General features: G+C 38.4%; 1 protein-coding gene across 2 annotated transcripts in view; it reads right to left on the bottom strand.

The window, feature by feature from the left end:
* Positions 1-10,826, bottom strand: part of tnr (tenascin R (restrictin, janusin)) — a 200,185-nt gene extending 189,359 nt beyond the window's left edge. The window contains exons 1-3 of one of the 2 annotated variants that reach the window (XM_037788155.1): positions 10,542-10,826; positions 7,674-7,729; positions 7,056-7,315 (exon numbers count right to left, since the gene is read on the bottom strand). The gene's annotated coding sequence lies outside the window, so the exon portion shown is untranslated. The other variant, XM_037788154.1, reaches the window with a different exon arrangement.
* Between the last annotated feature and the right edge of the window lie 3,472 nt (positions 10,827-14,298).

The raw sequence follows: 14,298 nt of genomic DNA, 5'->3' as shown, positions 1-14,298 counted from the left end.
AAAGAGATGGAAGACCTTTACAGACTATTTCCCAGTGCGGAGACTCAGGTGGGAGAAGGAAAGAGAGAAAGACGGAGATGGAAAAAGATGTTGTAGGGTTGCAGATGGAGGGAGAGACAGCAAGAAAGACGGACAGGAGAGGAAGGGAGAAGAACACCAAATGTTAAGTAGCAGTTGAAGTGGAAGAATTCCAGTTTGGATTCAAGCTCCTCGGCTAATGAGGATCATTAACATGGCCTGCCCATTTCTCTAAACGCTGGGGAGGCCTGGAAGATTGGGGATAAAAATAAAACCTCTCAAGCACATCCCCACAAGATTCATAAGGCGGCCACTTGTAAAAAAAAGATATAGCACACGCTGGCTACGGAAGGTACTTCTTAATGCAACACCACACGCCATTGGATCCTGGAAACGGGGATACTACTTACCCAACAAGAACCCTCACCTGAACTCTGAACTCTTTGGATTGGCAAAAGAACCAATCTAGATGTCTGCGCTTTCATGGATTGAAATAAAGACCAAGGTTAATATGTCTCTACAGTGCTCTATGATGTGATATAAATCAGAGATTTAGATCATTTCAACTGTGTCGTCCCATTTGGGAAATTTGTCTTATAGGTAGGGGATGGAAAGGAGAAGAAAATGACTGTAAAGCTCTCCAATCTCTGATAAATTTCCTCCATTATTTCAAGTAGGCAGTTTACATTTCTCCCAACAGTTTATGATCCTATGAGCTTTATCATTTTCCCTCTCTCCGCTCGCTGTTTAACACACAGTAAAACAAAGCTCCAAGAGGCTTGAAAAACCAATCCAAGCTCCTGTCCTGCTTCTATAAATCATTTGTGATATACAGTACACATCTTTTTTGAGCCACTTCGGACCACTTTTTCAACACGATCAATTGAGTAGTTAAATCAGACAGTATCAAAACAGTTTGGAAATACAAATGTCCTTCGTCAGTGGTCCACAATATAGCAGAGACCGGCTTTCTTGGACATCCTGCCATCGATTCTTGTTTTTCCCGCTCTCAGCACTGTCACTCTACACCGTTGTGGGGGCTGCGTATGTGAAATTTACAACATCTTGCCAGATCAGGCATTCCCAACCAGCAAATGCTGCAACTTGCTGTTACATCAGCCCTTCTGTCACTGTGCAAATGCTTTTCTTCATTTATTATTTTTTATTAGAGAGGAGAGAGAGAGACGCTCCCACACTGCGCTGTGAGACCCAAGGCTGCCAGACAGACAAGTGTCTTGATAAGATCAGCATAATTGGCACATTCATCAGTCTTCTGTTAATAAAGTACCTTGTGGTGGAGAGATCAACAGTGAACCAACAGCTGTGATGTTCGCTGTTGGTTTCGTCTCCAGGGTTGGGTTAACTAAAAGATTCTCAATTTAGTTAGTGTACAATACAAATACCTTTAACCTAGAAAATAATCCCAATTAGGACTCAGTTGCCTTAAGCAAATCTATTAAATATCAAATTCTAAACCCAACAAAAAAATGTAAGTCAGAATGAAAATGCTGTTTGGAAACCAAACCAGTTTTCAGTTTTTTTGCATTCAGTTTTTCTACACCATGGTGAAACATACTGATGATAACAACTAGGGATGTCCCGAACTGATCGGTATCAGGGCTGATCCGGGCCTATTTTAATGCATCAGTATGGGCAAAATACACAGATTTGCAAGGCTATAACTGCAATGAAGCAGTTATCTCTCCTCTTTTAAACTTCTAAACCCATTTCATATCAATAATTTAAGCTTTATAGTTTTAAATCAGAACTTTCAATATTTGGTAGGAGGTGGATAATGCAAATTTAGAAGGAAAAGAATCTAAATAAATATAAGTATCGGATCGGACTATATACTGTATATTGGTATCGGCAGATACCCATTATTAAAAAGGACTCAGATCATGATCAGAGCAAAAAAAACTTGATCGGGACATCCCTAGTAACAACACAGCCAAACATTTCTATCACCGTCGTTATGGTAACTAACCTTGTTTTCAGAGAACAACCAGAGCAGACAGGCAAACCAGGCTCCTCGTCTGTCTACAGATGTGGCCATGACTTGCTAAGGTAACATTAGCTAGTCGACCTACTGGTGTACGACCAGTTTCGCCCCTGTTTAGTGTGTTTTTTTAGTATATTCTATCTAGGGCTATTGTAATTATCACAATAATGCAATGCTATGTTCATGTTTTTTCTTTATTGAATTCTTTGTAATGGGAGCATATTTACACTATGCTACAAACGCCAGCAGCACTTTGGGTAAAAAGCTGTGCTTGTCACTTGTCCCTTTTCAGCCAGCCATCCAATCACAATGGAGGAGGGGTGAGACAAACTTCACAAAGACCAACCGTCACATCTTGCATGTAGACTACAAATGCTGAACAACAATGGAGAAGAAAATACTAAACATAGACCGGCGGGTCCGTCCGTCCTCTCTCCCTACGTGCTTCAGCCTTCCCTTCATCCAGACCAAGTACTATAACTTGTGCCAACATTTTTACTCCTGCGGATATTCCGTATAATAGCAACCAGACGCTACAAAGGCGTCTCAGCTGCGCCTCATTTCCCTTCTGTGTTCTGCATTTAACATCTCATCTTTGTCATTTAAAAAGCAATAATAGCCGAACAATAAAGCTTATCTATATAACACTGAAATCAGGATAAATGAAGTAAAAAAAAAAATGAAGTGAAATGAAAATGAAGTTTAAAAAAATGTCAATAATACCACGTAACGTGCTGTTGAGCCAATCGTTATTAGCAAAGGGGAAATTCCTTCACCGCGACACTTTCGTTTAGACTTTTGCAGAGTCTAACAAAGTTGTAGTATCTCCTTGCGGTGATGCTACCATGACATTTTTGGCCGCACTAATTTTGGCATGAACATTTGGTACACATCCCTACACTATATGTCTGAACATTTGTGTATGATTCATCAAAAGAGTCATCCCATGGGGAAAACGGTAAGAGATGGAGGGAGGACAGCAGGAATACAAAAAGGGAGGACAGCATAACATATAGCAGGAAAGGAAAAAAAGGTAACAGTTCACACATTTGTTCAGACAAATGCCCATGTCTGGCTCCTCCACCTTCAAAACATAAATCAGAGCAGTCTACTTGGGATTTATCACACAGACGGAGGTGATAGCACAGGAGGCAGCTGAGCTGCTTCTTGAAAAGATGAACCATGGGTGAAGGGACCGGAAAATGCTCTGTTCACTGATCTATCTAAAGCTTTTAAATACCGCACTGAGCAACTGCAATATATTATATTATAAAAGACAAATGAACAATCTATACACAAAACAATTATGAGAATTGTTTTCACGTTAATGTAAGTGTACAAATCCCACGTACCTGCATCTCAGTCATAACAGCGCTAATCTAATTAGCAAACAAGGAAAGCAACGGTGCTCGTGTGATGAATGTTTGAATTACAACTGAAAGAAAAACAAACAGTTAGAGGTTTCCGTCCTTTTACTGCAGTTTCTTATCTGCTACTGTGTTTAAATCTGATGGACGATGCAGTCGCTAATGAGAGCTGGATATGTCCACATTTAACTGTCGTGCTAACGATAAGTAATGACGGTAGCTTAGCTAACACAATTAACACTGGCGGCACGGAGAAAAATAAAATTCCCCCAGAATGAGGTATTATGTAAATTATTAATTACCACATAGATGATTGCAATCTTGTTCAGCTGCCCATTGGCGCGGAAATAAATGTGAATGATTTGGAAACAGAGAAAGGAAAATAATGGAGAATCCTGACACAGCGGGAATGTGAGAAAGATTTAACAAATACCACCTGCTCTTTAAGCAATTTATAGAAAAACATTTGCATTTGCAATTCAACCACTAAACGCAGACTGACTCGCAATAAATGCAAACAGGAAACCACAAACAATGAGAGTAAACATTTGAATAATTTTTGCATTTTGTTCTAGTCAGTAAGACGTCACCACTGTTACATTTCCATAAGTCCGCCGTAAGCAGTTTAATCGTAATGCGTGTTCCAGAGAAATCTTTCAAATTCAGACACAATTTTATAAAAAGGACTCTTCACCATAACATACGATAAATATATAATATTAGAGCCACAGTATAGCAATCAGTATTTAATTTGAATTTCGATCACAAGCTCTGAACACTCTCATTCTACATTCAATTGGGGGGATGCATGTTTTATGAGCAGCAGTTTCCACAAATGCAGTTACACTTGTGTGTGTGTGTGTGTGTGTGTGTGTGTCTGCATGTACTGTATACTGTATGTGTGTGTGAGAAAGAGAGGCAGAGGGTGACTAATGAACAGATAAAGAGCAGGCAAGAGGTAAAGACAAAGACAGAGAGACAGAGAGAGTCTGATGTGTCCATGAAGAGAAAGAGAGTCGGAGAGAGAAAGCGATCTCTCAGATTCGGTGTCTCGGCTTAATGACACAGAATCCACATGGGAGAGAGGGTAAAGCCAAGCTCTGTGCGAGATATGATGAATCCAAAGACCGATAACCTAAAGCCTCCCCACTCTCACACACACACACACACACACACACAGTCATGAAAAAACTTAGAAATTAACTGCTCAGCTCCTCGGTGTACAAGGAAAATGAATTGGTGGTTTTCTCTCCGTTTGTGTTTCACTACTTCAGCCGTTTTCTGTCACTCTGTCATTTTCCTTCTCTTCTCAGGATATAATCACCACAGCTTCCAACATGGTGTCAATACTAGGGCTGGGATGACACACCTATCTCCCGATTCGATACTATCCCGATACATGGGTGCCGATTCGATATGTTCTGCGATTTTTAAGTATTGCAATTCTACAAGATTTGCGATTCGATATTGCGATTTATTGCAATTTTTGTTTTTAATGTTTTTAACATTAGACCATGGGAAAAAGTTGAATCATACACTTCTAGGGACTTTTACTTTGGAAAATATCTAAATGAATACAGTAAGAATGTTTGATTTTCAGCATGTATGTAGTCAGAGATGTCCTGAAGTCAACTATATCACTCATTGTTAGGCATTAATTTTTTTTCCAGCAACCCAAAAGATAAAAAAATGAAGACATTTCCTTCGGAAATTATTGGTATTTTCTTTTTAATTTATAAGGGACATGTAATGTTTTATACTTCTGGTGATTATAATCCAATCAATCTTATTTCCATATATGTATTTTGTATATACAGTTCCCTTTGTTAACACCTTATTTTGAAAACCAGATGTTGTCACAGATGTAGTACTTCCACTAAGTTCGCCAAGTCCGTCGCTAGCTCCGCTGTCGGCTTCGTTCTCTTTATCCATCCATGGTCAGCTCCATCGGGGCCGTTTGAATGCATTTAACATAAATGTCAGTATATGGGTGCTCTACGGTTGTAGTGTCGGCCGATTTAACCACAGAGATGCGAGTGACAGCTGGCTTGACCGCACGTTACTGCATAACGATAACGTTTCCTGTTTCCTGTCCTGTGTACCACATTGGATTTAACATGTGAGAGTGCAGGTCTTATCCAGGTGGACCCTCCCCCATTTTCTGCTTTGTTGTTTCGGCTCACTGCAGCTTGTTTTGGTTGAAAGGTACGGAATTGATATGAAATTACGTTTCTCAGACTACAACAATAAAAGTAACTTCCTTTTACCTCCATATAGACTCAAATAAGGCAAATATATCGATTCTGGCATTAAAAAATCAATTTCAAAATCGTAAAAAAAATCGCGATACATGGGTGAATCAATTTTTTTCCCACCCATAGTCAATATGTAACACTGAATCCCCCCGACCTGGTCCTGCTCCCCTGCTGTGACCATGAACAATATGTCTGGCTGACTTTGACAAATTAAACCAACTCGATATATGGAAATAACCTTCACAGGATGACATGGAGGGAGAGAGCGAAGCGCTGGGGGGTGGGGGGACTTAAAGAGAGACGGAGACACATACAGATGGATGACGGGATATATCGAGCATGACATGGTATTTCCAAACCGGGTACAACATGAGGATACATGGAGAGATGGTGCACACAAAGACCGACTTTTCTAAATGTCACCATAGATAATAATAAGTCACTACAGCTGAAACACACTGAATTATCTGTGTAGGAAAGGCGGTTTATGGGACTTGAAAAACAACAAGCTTCTTAATAACTCTTCAACAACTGCAACAAAAGGTAGAGTAATGTAAGCATTTGGCAGATGTTTTAGATGGAAAAGCACAATTTTTCCACGCATATGCTGATCCATTAGATGGGGACAACTTTGAAAACTATTACAACCAAGTCTGAAAGTACCACAGTCTCATCATACTTCAGTTAGAAATTCAATATATTTCTTATCAAGTTAAGTGTACAAAATGACACTGGTCAGAATTTTATTTTCCTTTAACAACCAGAGTCCATTCCTGTTAAATGAGTTGTTGTTTCAAACCAATTCCCTACATGTTCGTCCAAACCCAACAGCAACATGCCAAGAAGAAGAAAATCCTTTTAACTGGCACAATAAGTTGTCTATCTAAAGAATATACAAGATGCTGTAGACAAATGTCCTTCCCGTGACAGTTGTGGCAAATTGCCATGCGATGGCATCAACTACTCCCAATTAATTTTGCCAAAGCAAGCTTTTATAATGACTCTATTAAATTACCCAGGAGGCTGCAATTCAGACACATTTCACCTGTTACAACAAAACACCTTCTACCAACACACGCATTATGCACTTTAACTGCAAAAGCACCCCCACACACACACATAAAACACACAAACCGGCAAGAAGGGGTCGTTAAGCAGCTATTGTTTTGTTCCTCTCTGCTCAGCGTGATAACGGCTTGATTGATACTGAGGTTCCCCAGTTAATCACCTGGCTATGACTATAAATGCACACTGCCTTGCAAGTGATGCACAAACTAAAAGCAGGAGAGACACACAGCACCAACGCAAAGGCAAATAAATATACAAGTGTGCATGAGTGAAGATGCAGGACTCACACACATACAAGCAGAATGCACCTGCCGAACATCCCCACACAGGCACAAGTTAACTCACCTGCTCCGAGTGACCAGCTGAAAGCTTTCAAATTGGCCTTGGGTGATCTTCTTCCCTCTCTCTGTCCCTTTGGCTCCCCTCTCTCTCTCTCTCTCTCTCTGTGTATGTGGCAGTACACGGACGTCCTATGGGCCGCTCACCCTTCCTTCGTGGCTTGGCGTAAGTGCATCGATCTCTCGGGCAAGTGGTACGTGGTCCTGCTGTTTCCACGAGACTCAGATGTGCTCTCTCCTCTCCGCTGCTTACTCTGCCTCGCACAGCTGCAGAGGGAAATATGAGGACGGGCAACGTGGTTGTGTGCTGCTCTACTCTCCCTCCCTCTCTCTCTCTTTCTCTCCCTCTCTCTCTATGGGGCTCAGATGCTCTCTCTCTCTCTCTCAGGTTGTCAGCTGGTACGATGCTCACTCCTACTATCTCTTCACTCTGCCACTCTGTCTTGCTGTACTGAACTGCGTGCTATCTCTCCATCTCTTTTTTGCTGTTTTCTCCATTGATTCCTCTGTCTCTCTCTCTCTCTTTCTTTATTGATCTATGTATCTGTGTCTTTGCTAGTGCAGCCTCTAGTGGCTGCTTTCTCTCCATGCCGCTCATATAAAGCCTGAATCCAATTTTACTCACAGAAAACATGAAACTGTGATGTGAATCTTCGCCAGGATTTGAGTCATCATCGTCAGCTAAAAGAAAACAAAAACAGAAAGAAATAAGTCATTAAAATATAAAACTATGACTGCATCTAATGATTATTTTTCAGCATCAATTAGCCCCCCAGTCATTTTCTGATGAATCAATTAGGTCAAGGTGACATCTAAAAATAGCTTCTTTTGTCCAACCAACAGTGGAAAAAACAAAAGATATTCAATGTGTAATGATATAAAACAGAAAAATCAATCTGTATCGATATATTGATTCAATGATCAATGATCAAAAATCATTGAAAGCGAAAATAACGATACATATCTTCATCTTCATCATTTTCATTCATAAGATTCACCTTTATTTTGAAATTCCCACTTTATATTTATTCTTTTTATTCAAAAGAATAGATTGAGGGTTGTTTGTAAGAGCTCAGTAATAAAATTACCAACTCCTATTTTAGTTGCTTTTTGTGAGTTGATTCTGTAATAACTGTAACTGTGATATCAGCACGTATCATATCGTTGTCCAAAAAAATCGATATAATATAGTATCGCGATGAAACTTGTGATTTACACCCCTACACATTGCAGAAGCTTGAACCACCAAATTGTTTGGCATTTTTGACGGATGAGATGAGTTACGATTTTTGCTAATCGTTTCAGATCAGAGCTGCAATGACTGGTTGATTAATCAATTAGTCAATCAACAGAAAATTAATCTGCAACTAATTTGATAAATGTTTAACAATTTTAGTCATTTTACAAGCAAAAAGGCCAAATATTTGCTTGTTCCAGCATCTCAAATGTGAGAATTTTATGCTTTTCTTTGTTGTATTTGATAGTAATCTGAATATCTTTGGGTTTTGGACTGATGGTTTGACAAAAGAAGACATTTGAAGGTGTCAACTTGGACTATCTGAAATTATAGTGGGCATTTTCAAAAGAAATTCTGACAATTTATAGACAAAATGATGAATCAATTAATCGAGAAAATAGTCTGCAGCCCTATAAATTAGAAAAAAGACAAATTTTGACTTAAATTGTCTGGGTGCTATTGAGCAACGGGAATATCAATTGTTGTGAGAAACTTCACTCTATCTGTACTATGTTGTTTTTATTTACTGGTGAGCCACATCAAAGTCATATTTCCACTGCCTTGTGACAGACAATAAAGTTTTTTCTGATTCTGAACCATTTTTTTTTTCATTCTCAGTTCAGCTCAGTTGGTATTTTTAATAATACAGTAACTTTATTTATATGGTAATTTTATAAACAAAGTTACAAAGTGCTTACAGAGTAAAATAATGATCAGTGACTGTACAGTGCACCACTCTGTATATAAAGTTGGAAACAAAAGATGAATTTGTAATGATGGTAGCTCATCTAAACCGATGATGACAGATAATGGTCATATTAAAGTTTACTGGTGAGAAACATTTTAGGTTTATCAATGTAAATTACAGAAATTTAAACGTGACGGAAGCCTGTCAATAGAAAGGTATCTCATCTACCACTGAAAACTAATGATGAAATCAACCTTTTGAGCAGAATTATGTACTTATTGATCAGCCAATACTGAAGTTTTAAATTTGAAGTGGACACATATTTAACGTATTTATCTCTATGGCGCATGTTATTGAAAACTTTTTTAAGAAGGAGGTGCAAATAGTATTTGAAAAGTAAGCATGTATACCTGATAACCAAAAGGGTGGTCATATTAAGCTGACTATGATGAACATTAAATAAACACAACCCATTTTGTGTAACAGTTAACGTTACATATGATGTGCCGAATTGAAGTTGAAGTGTCAAACAAGCATTAGTCACAGACTGCTATAGCTATTTGCTCATTTGCCACCTTTTGCTAATGTTGACTGCAAAGATGCTAAAACAACAGAACCCAGGGTTAACCTAAACCCTGGTCCAACCCTCCTTTTGTCAATTCAAACCAAGCCAGTCAACCCAGGTTGAACCCTGGTCAGGACAATTCAGATACTACCTGGGTCACAACCTGGAAGCAATGCATACCAATGAGCTCAGGTGTTAGAAATGGGCAGAGGGGGTTTACACCTCTGGAGGATTACAGAGAGAGGAGATGATAGTAACATCATCAATTTGTGCAAAAACATAAAATGTCACATGATGCATGTTTTTGGGATACAGTGTAAATATAGTACACATTACAGCATTTTTAGCTTTATAAAATGTTAAACTATGTTGTATGTATGGAGCTGTAATGTATGCAAACAACATACAGATTTACAGTTTCTATTCATCTACATGAACCTTTTTTCCTCTGTCTATCTGCAGTACCCATTTATCATATATTAGACTACATTGTGTTATCTAATATGATAATATAGGCTACATTTACAAAAGGATTAGATACTTCTGAAGAATGAAATGTATATTCCACTCACTCTGCCATCCCAACAAAGATTTACTACATATACAGAAGTAGCTGGGCATGTGGCAACTTGTCCAAACAATAAAATGAGATTATATTTCATTTAGTTTGCTAATTACTTGATAATGTAATGAAGTAGGACTGGGTTTGTTACCTTATAACAGATGGATCTTTTAGCAGGTTTATTTAGAAAGATAAAATACAGACAGTACTATCAAAATATCAATTCAAGTAGGAATAATAGGCTCCTATGGTGAAATTAGAAACACAAGTTGTGCAAGTTAACTACCGTTGGCGTTTGGTTGGTAAGATACAGCTGACGTTAATTTAAGGTGGAAGTAGCAAACGTTACCTGGGTTATCCACCCATTTCATACCTTCACGCTGACGTTAATTAAAGTTAATTAACTTTAATACTTAACGGAAGTATTTTAAGGAAACTCACCACAGATACTGTAGACATCTCAGCAATCTTTCAGGAGAGAAACAAAAAAGACAAAAACACAGTTTATTCCATTAAAGTGCGAGTGATGATTAAAGTCAATCAATCACCAGGTGAAGGATGTTACCTGGGTTGGTGCTAAGCTTCCTGGTGCTCAGTGCTGCCGCCGGTGGCTGGAAGCTGTATTGCAACAATATGGATACCTGGATCAGGTAGAGCAGGGGTCAGCAACCTTTACTATCAAAAGAGACATTTTAGGCAAAAAAAAAAAAAAAGAAATCTGTCTGGAGCCGCAATTTTATTATTGTGATGAAGGTAACACAGCTTATAGTCTAAGTATATAGTATATAACTCTAATGCAGTGAGGGCCAAAGTGCAAATGTACTACGGAGTATTAGAGACACATTGAGGGAAAAATAATCTGAGATTTACAGAATAAAATCATAATATTACGAGAAAAAAGTCGTAATATTAAGAGAATAAAGTCATAACATTACGAGAAAAAAAGTCATAATATTACTAGAATAAAGTCATAACTTTACGAGAAAAAAGTCGTAATATTAAGAGAATAAAGTCATAACTTTACGAGAAAAAAAGAAAATAACACGTAAAATTACTACTTAATAATATTATGACTTTATTCTCGAAATCTCAGATTAATTTTTTTCCTCAATGTGGCCCTAATACTCCGTCGTACCATAGACCTACAACAATGATAAATACAAATTAAAATGTAAACAAAAAACAGTTATTAATTTCCATTTTTAAAAATCCACAGGGAGCCAGTGGAGAGGGGCTAAAGAGCCTTTTAGTGTTCTGATTTGTATTATTCATAATATTTTCCTGTTTATGTATAGACACAATCATCAATCCCTGAATCCCTGATGCCATCCATACTACTAAAGCAATATTAGCAGGCATGTCTTTTGGATCAATGTGTTTAAATGCACACCACACACCAGATGTTTTATGAACCAAGACCTTTTTTGGGGGCATTTTGCTGTTATTGGAAAGCTGACAATATTGAGGCAGACAGGAAATGAGGAGGGAGATAGAGCGAGGGGGTATGACATGCAACACAGGTCCCAGAGTGTTTTTCAACACATGCTTATGTTAATATACTAAACTACTATAGGTCTTGTGTCCCTTTAGTCTTACAACATGAAATGTGAGGATTGCTGTGCAACTGGAAAAAAACAAACCTTTTTTTTTCCTTAACCGAACCTTTCCTCACCTGTCTTGCTGTGATAAAGCCTTTTGTGCGCAACCCTGACCGAGGAGGAGTGCATCTCCTCATGGGTGAAGTGTTTTTTGATGTTGTCTGAATCTCAGGGAGCATCTTCACTAACACAGCAGCAGCAGCAGTGAAGCTGCAGCAGGTGAATCTAGCAGGAGCTCATCAACCGCTGATCAACTGCTGGACTGCAAAAGAAAACTGTTTTTTGCCTGGGGTGTGAAGAGTAAAAAGGCCATGTGCTACTTTGCATTAGTGAAGGAAAATATTTGCAGGAAATTGTAGTGCGGAAAAATGTGTTTTTTTTCTAATGTCGCTGATTTGTTTGTTGATGCGTTTGTCAGGTTATGATAAAGAAAGGACCCAGGAGGCATACTGATGTTTTATTCTTAGTAAGTCACACAGGTGTGTACGCATGCACACACACCTCAACTCGTGTGCTTTACAATCATCAAAACAACACAGGAGTCAAAGCGTATTCACACCACAGGAGATGAACCAAAAATACCTTGGGCTCTCCAACAAACAGGATGGATAATAACTGTGAGTTTGTGTGGGAAAGAATAATGTGTGGGCAGAATGGTAAGACGCTGGCCTAGATAGAGATCCATAGGGTGCCATTAGCCAGGTATAGAAGGATAACCTGATGCTGGCTGTCACGGCTGATGAACAGAATTTGGAAGAGATCACTCGCCAGCTTACAGGGATCATCATGTTGAGTTAATTAGAGCTAATTAGAAATCTTCGGCAGGGAAACCCCGGGAAAAGATAAACACAGTTATAAAATCACACCTCCATACATTCATTTTTGACTCTGATCAGGACACATACTGCTTGCACCTGGCTATGTGCTTTTCTCCTGGTGTCAGATACTCACAGACTGAGATCTACTGCCCACATATTTATATAGAGGCATCCTAATTTACATTGAATTATATTCATTTTGCCTTTGCCCAAGGTGACATTTGTTTTTCAGGGTTTAGTGACATGCTCAGATACACTTTGGCATGTTTATTGGATCAAACCACCAATTCTGCCACAACTGCACTTCATGACAAACATTACAGAATATGATTCACATGCAGAATTCAGTTCATTTATTCAGCTTTTCCAGAAATACTTCAGTCACACCGTTTAATCAGAGAGATGTTGAACTTGCAAACCTGCAGGGAATCTCTGTCTGCATTGTAAGCGGTGAGCTAGAGGTAGATTTTTTAGAGTGAATATACGAGACAAAGAGTTTAGCAACATAACTCAATAACACTCCACGCCGTCCTCTGCTCATATTCACATTATGATGTCATGAAACAGCAAAAAAACAGACATTTCACATAAAAAAATGCACCTACAGTGTAAAGCCTTTTGCATTAGCACCTAGCATATCACAAGAAAAAGTGTGGAATAAACTTTATCTGTGATACAAAAACATTTAAAGGTCTTATTAATAACATTTTTATGTAGACAATTTTTTTTTTAAATAATACATCTACAGAGCCATTAGAAAGGTGCTGAATAAAAGTATGGCTTTTCCTGGAAAAAATATTATGATTGCAAATTAATCATTTAAAAAATTTAAAAATGAATGTTATATCTGTGGAAGTTATCTAACATTTAGTTCCCACTTCTAACAGACTTGTGAGCCAACACTAAAAGAACATTGGTGTCACGTGGTATATCTGTGTCGTCAGTTAGTGTGGAAAAAATGGATAAATGGCTGAGATTGACGGTAAATGACTGGCAACAACTTGTTGTGAAGTAAATGCAGTAGAACGGGGGAAGGAGAATGTGACATCTAGTGGCTGAATGTTATCAATGTTATCAGTAGCACCTTTAACAAGAAGGTAATCCCACCACTTGAATTCAAAACAGAATTGAAACCTCCTATCACTCCCAAATTGATTGTCTTAACATCTAAACATTGTGGCCCTCTATATTCAGTAATGGTAGTTTAGTATCAGACAAAATTGATGATGCTGATATTCTCGATAACACACAAAAGTATTTAATTGTGTATGTGACTATACCTCAAATATATATCGTGGGAAAAACTGTGCGTTACATTTCACTTTCACTTTACAATCAGCTGTTCGTTTCGTGTCCCGTGTTCATATCGTCAAGTCACATTTGCACTGTAAAAGCATAGGTATCATAAGCCCAACCGTGTAGTTTGTTCCTTAAACTGTAGCGGTTTTGTTGCCTAAATCTTAGCAAGTGTTTTTGTTTAATTCACAACATCAAGCACGTGTTTACTGCGACCAAAAAATGACTCAGAGGGGACTGATAAAGTGTCAGTATGTGACGAGTTGGCATGAGAACGTGTTGGAGTGCATGTACACAGACACTCATACTGCAAACTCAAAGATTCACACGATCTGAGAAACGTGATCAGCAGAAAAGACTTGCTGTAGCAGCCTACTGTAAAATAAATTAACATTATACATAATACATTGTTTCTTCTTCCCGGGCTGCAAATAGCGGTCATGATTTCCAAACAGCAACAGCAATGTTGATTATCTTAAACAGCCA

The sequence above is a fragment of the Sebastes umbrosus genome, chromosome 12, assembly GCF_015220745.1.
Source record: "Sebastes umbrosus isolate fSebUmb1 chromosome 12, fSebUmb1.pri, whole genome shotgun sequence".
In the NCBI taxonomy this organism is placed as follows: domain Eukaryota; kingdom Metazoa; phylum Chordata; class Actinopteri; order Perciformes; family Sebastidae; genus Sebastes; species Sebastes umbrosus.
The sequence above is the reverse complement of the archived record's forward strand: the minus strand, read 5'-3'. Positions and strand labels throughout refer to the sequence as shown.